Consider the following 6,584-nt stretch of genomic DNA (forward strand, 5'->3'; position numbering starts at 1 on the left):
GTAATAATTTAAAACATAAGTAATAAAATAAATTATAATATGTGTTTGGAAAATCATGACAAAAAAATGATCATTTAATAAAATGTTACATAAATGGTCATTATGGCACATTTTATTAGAAAAATGTTCCCCGTGGCAGTAAACAGTTACAAAATTGGTCCAATAGCAGAATAAACATGAAATAAATGGTCCTTGTTGGTAATAAATTTTGTATTTTAATCAAAAAAAATTATTATAAACAAAATTGTACGATTTTTCTAAAGTTCATGTAACATCCCATAAATTTCATAAAACTTTAATACTTTTCAAAACTAGCCCATTAAAAAAATGTTTACAAATAACCCAAGTTTCAAAAGTTTTTAATCATAATCAAGATGTCCCAAAATCCAATATCATGAAACCCAGAAGATATGCACGATCAGGCTTCTCTTGCGCACGATCCTCAGAAGTACCTGAAACAATCAACTGAAATCGTAAGCCAAAGCTTAATGAATTCCCCCAAAGTACCACATAATACAATCAAATAAATATACAAATGCATGTTGGGTCCACAACCTCTCAGTTGGATTACCCTGGCCCACAACCTCCCGGTTGGATTGCCATGCATGTAACGTAATGGGTCCACAACCTCCCGGTTGGATTACCCCATCCTACAACCTCCCGGTTGGATTGTCCGATTTGTTGACTGGGAGCACAAAGCAACACAGTCTCAATCCCAAAATGTCCACATATACAGATAACAGATATTCTCATCAAACAGTTAATCATATAACCAATAAATATAGATAGCTCTACAAATCTACTAGTCTAGCGTGTATCAGTAATCATCATATAGTCATACAGTTCTATCGCGTATTCAGCATAATATGTATATCAATAAATCAGGATGCCAAATCCTATGCCTACGGGCTGGCCTTGGTGCCTTAGACCCACAATTACAATGAGGAGAACTCACCTCTCGGACTGAAAAGATCAATGCCAAAATACTGCTCGAAATATATGCCCTACCGGTCACCTATTCATCAAATAGTGACCACGCTCAAATACAAATCAAATACCCAAAATACCCTTAGGTCAAACTTGGTCAAGGTCAAAATTAATCCATACTCGAAGGTCCATAATCCACTAGTCACGCCATGACCTCTAATGTTCACGTCGTGACCTAATAAGTCTAAAACAGTCGAGGATTACCATCCTCACGTCGTGACATCCAGGGTCTCACATCGTTAGGACGCCCCTGGACAGAAGTTCTTAACGAAGCTCTTAATCCATTTTTGGCCAAAGCAACCAAATCTTTCCTATTGTCTTATTCACTCCAAAACATCATAAAAATTGTGGCTTTATAGACATGCATGTCCAATGCATGTCCCACACACTAACTAAAGTGCAAAATGAGAATATGACACCAAATCTCATGCAAGAGTCATAAAACTCCACCATATTCCAGATCTAGCATCTATAACACTCAAGGGACACTGGAGATCCATAAAGATGGCAACTTTATGGACTAACCACTACATCATCTTGGATATGAAGGATTTAAGCATAAAAACCTAGATCTAAGCTTATAAACTCATGAAGCAATGACCTTAAAACTCACAAAAGGTCCAGAAGGTGTGAGGATGCTTGATGGAGAGACCTGAATGCAGAAATGATGGACTAGATGTTGTTCTTCTTCGTCTCATTGGCTAAAATCACCACAAATGAGCTCAAGATCAATTATGAGTGCTAGGGTTTCAAAAGGGATTGCTAGGAGGTGATGGGGGTTGAGTGTTGGGTAACCCTAGACCTCACTTCATTTAAATATGGAATAAGACCCCCAAAATCAGGATTTTCTCTCTGGATAACCTCACGTCGTGAGCCCAAAGGTGATACACGGCTGCACCCAACCTCCTCACCACGTGACATACAAGATCTCACGTCGCGAGTAGGGTCAAACCTTAGAGTTTTAAAACCTAAAAATTCTTCACCTGAACTGAATGTTACAATTCTCCCCCCACTTGAAATAAACTTTGTCCTCAAAGTCCGCTGCTGTAAACAATTCAGGGTAATGCTCCTTCATTTCTAACTTGGGTTCTCACTTCCATTCGGAACCCTTCTAATGTTGCCACTGAACCTTAACCAAAGATACCACTTTGTTGCGCAATGCCCTAGTCTTTCGATCCAAGATCGCCACTGGTCTCTCAATATAATTCAGGCGATAATCAACCTAAATGTCATCCAAAGGTACAACCACCGAATCATCAGTTGCATACTTCTGAAGCTGCGAAACATGGAAGGTATTGGGGATCCTGATGGGTTTTGAGCACTACAACAATCCTATGGTGTACATGCAAACCCTAAATATTTGGATCTAGTTTGTCTAATATACATGCTATAATCATCCAAAGCTCATAAACCCTAGATCTAGCATATGAAAAACGATACTAACATAAGAATAGGGTTTAGATCTTACCTTGATTGTTATGTTGCAATAACAATCTGAATCCTTCTTGCAATTGACTTCTGAAAGCCTAGTGCCTCAAATGTTGCACCTCTAATGGAGTCAGAAAAACCATATGCAACAAGATGAACAAGGAGAGAGGGAGAGGCACCAAAAACGTCCTAGGGTTTCTCTTAGAAGGTTAGAGACGTTTTTGGCTTGCCAAGGGTTCCTTTTATACTTAGGCTATTAGTTGCTATGGTGAAGGCAACCCAAAAGGACCATGCTCACAATCGGGTCAAGTACATACCAAGATATTTATGGGCTTAGACACCTAATCCAACAGTCTCCCACTTGGATAAGTCTAATAGCTATTTGCATATGACTTCAGAACCTGATCAGCAATCGTAGCTTTCAAAAGCCGCTGTCCAACTCTGATCATATCAGGAACGTGTCCTTTAGATAAGGGATCATATATTCCTCCATTCTAGATATCGTATAGACATGAGACATGGATTATAATCATTCTCTCAATCTATGTTTTGTTTCCCGACTTCCGATTTATGACGACTGACAACAGACTACAATTGAACACATAAACTTAGTCCCAGCTTGGCCAAGCGCTTAGGGTGTCATCATGAAATCATCGAGGGGCCCACATATATCGCTTTTATCCTACTTTGGGTAAAAGGAATGGATAAACTTTGACTCAATGCTCGCTTGTACCTACTCATCAAATCACACACAACAATATGTTTTATAACACCAAGTTACTGATGCGTTTACATATTATCAATGTGCAACCAACTTGCAGAATACAACTCACACGTCTCGGTTTCAAGAATATAAGATATTATCGTCTCACAATCACTCGTGATAAAATCCATGAAGTGATTCACGTGAGTGTGGGTTTATTCCAATACTCATATCTTATTTCAGGAGCACTCATGAACACTGCAGCAGACTTTTGCTATGTCTAAACACTTTAGACAATCTACAGTTGGATTCATGACAGTCTTACCTCATTACCTACTTCCAAAGTATGATTGACTGTGGATGTTTGAATAACCTAGTTATTCGAGAAGTCAAAACATGCAAAGTGAAACACAAGAATAATTAAATCCAATATGGCCCCAAAATTTTGAGTATAAATAAAACTCCTTTTATTTAGTCACCATAATGATTACACGTTATTCATTGTACAATGTTTCGGATAATCAACTTATTACTTGAATTATAACAGCAGTTGTCCCATGCACCAAGCATGCACAATCTGTTTACCTATGGTCCATACTTTGTGAAATAGATCAATTGAAAAACATTTCCAATGATGCTCATTTTACAATCCCTAATCCTTATCGTAAGTTTAAGAACACAAAATTCTCGCCACTACAAGAATATGTTAGATTCTAACATTTTATGCAATGATCCTTTTGTAATCTTATTGCACAAAAGTCACCAAGACTTTGCCAATGAAATTACAAAGTGTTCTATTGGAGATTGTTACAAGACAATTCCATAGTTATGAAGTCTCACATTCAAAATACATTCCTTTGAACATTCTTCTTGCATAAAAGTTTCTAATCTAGACATAAATTCTTAACGTCCAACTCCCAATGACACATTTCCATATTTTCCATACGAAAACTCATTATTGATAGAATCATATCTAATCATAATAATGTCATTATGGTCCATTCATTACTATACTTCCAACTGCTCACAACCGACCAATCCTTAGCGAACCTTAGATTGTCCTTGACAGTTGTTTAATTATTTTAGTCAAATCCGATTCTAGTCCTTTTTCCCTCTTGATGCCCTAGGCATTTGGAAAATTTTAGAACAGTCAAATATTACAACATATGCAATCGAACCTATACCCGAAGCGTATGGGACACGATTCATAATGAAAAATGTGATACTTTACCAGTTTCTTGCTATAATATTGCCATATATAGGATTCCCATATGTTGAATCTTTTCAACATCACATGCATATATGTCCTTTGACTAAATTTAATTAAAATTTCTCGATCCAAGCCTTTAGACATTGAAACAAAGTATAATATTCTCTCCCTTAATTATAGCAAAACAACTTTTCAACTCCTGCAACTATGCAAAGTGAAACTTTTGTTTTCTATAATTAATATTGCCAACTTGCAAGGACACATTTCCATATTTTCCATACGAAAACTCATTATTGATAGAATCATATCTAATCATAATAATGTCATTATGGTCCATTCATTACTATACTTCCAACTGCTCACAACCGACCAATCCTTAGCGAACCTTAGATTGTCCTTGAGAGTTGTTCAATTATTTTAGTCAAATCCGGTTCTAGTCCTTTTTCCCTCTTGATGCCCTAGGCATTTGGAAAATTTTAGAACAGTCAAATATTACAACATATGCAATCGAACCTATACCCGAAGCGTATGGGACACGATTCATAATGAAAAATGTGATACTTTACCAGTTTCTTGCTATGATATTGCCATATATAGGATTTCCATATGTTGAATCTTTGCAACATAACATCCATATATGTCCTTTGACTAAATTTAATTAAAATTTCTCGATCCAAGCCTTTAGACATTGAAACAAAGTATAATATTCTCTCCCTTAATTATAGCAAAACAACTTTTCAACTCCTGCAACTTTGCAAAGTGAAACTTTTGTTTTCTATAATTAATATTGCCAACTTGCAATACTTAAAATAATAATCATGCTCCCACTAACATGATGATTATATCCTTATCAGCATAACACTTATGCTCCCACTAGCTTTGACATGTATTCAGAAATCTGCTAAACTTCTAGAAAACAATACTTATTGATTTCCAAAGATCATATTTCTAATACAATACGCTTCGACAATCTTTTATCTAAGCTTCTAGAAAACAACTCATACACATTTCCTTATATAGCTCACATGCGTGTCTAAACAATTCTAGAACTCATAGCAATAAGTCTCGAATGTTCAAACTAATTGCCAAATCTCACAATTCGAACTATGAAGAGGGATGTCGTAGTCATAATTGAATTTGAGAATGCAATTTACATAATCGTTGTCTCATTAAAATCTTCCTAGTGAAAGCGTTTCCTCACAATCATTTTCATGAAGGAGAGAAACCTTATGACACTTAGATTTTATGTTGTATGTGTTCCTATCCATGTGAATCTGTCATAACCATAATCATAAGATAATGTTTTTGACAAATCCAAACTCTTATGGACAGAACTTGTTCATTCTTTATTCTTGCCATCAAGGGTCCTACCATTGCTTCCAAGTCTTCGAGCAGCTCACCCCTACCTATCAATATACTTTCCATTGATCAGGATGCCTTGCCTCTATGCAATCAATTGAGAACTCATAGAACTCATATGCATAGTTGACTTAACCTGGAATGGCACAGAAACAAAAATGTGTCAACACGATAGGTTACAAACCTCAAGTCGTGTGCTAGTGTTTAACAATAGATTTACCCTTGATTAGTTCTTGAAACTTTTCAAGATCATTTAGACTCCCACTGACCTCTTGACATATAAGATTCTCTTGTGAAGAAACATTTCTTGACAAAACAAATATTCAAGAGTTAGTGTAGGTCCTTATCAAGGAAAATACTACACACAATTGGTCTTAGTTGGTCTTTGTCTTATCCAAGACATCACAACTTACCAATTTCAAACGTGCAAGAGCAAGAAAACATTTTCCTACTTCACATTTGATGAGTGTGTTAAAATTTCTTAAGATGATGTCACTCAAATCACAATTTTGGAGTACGACTCTAAGACTTGATTTTGGAACGAAGTATGATACACCTTTTGATTTAACCATTTCAACAATTGTCGATTCCTCTTCTTAGCCATACTAGTGTACTAAGGTGTCCTTAGAGGATCAATTATGATACGGTTTCAAATCACTAAGTTAATCATAAAATAGATAGTTAAGTACTTTCCCATCTTTTCAGATTGGAGAAACTTTTATCTTTCTGCCTAACTGATTCTTCTTATTCGTTCTGCTATTTATTGAAATCTTTGCAACAATTTAGAATCATAGTTAATCTTTTAAGTATAATCACATTTACTAATCTTTTAACAAATCATGACGAATATTTTGTCGTTATTTGTGGTGGACTCGACCCAGTGCACAAAAATGCGTA

The sequence above is a fragment of the Lactuca virosa genome, chromosome 5 (assembly GCF_052849685.1).
Source record: "Lactuca virosa cultivar CGN04683 chromosome 5, Lactuca_virosa_CGN04683_v6, whole genome shotgun sequence".
In the NCBI taxonomy this organism is placed as follows: domain Eukaryota; kingdom Viridiplantae; phylum Streptophyta; class Magnoliopsida; order Asterales; family Asteraceae; genus Lactuca; species Lactuca virosa.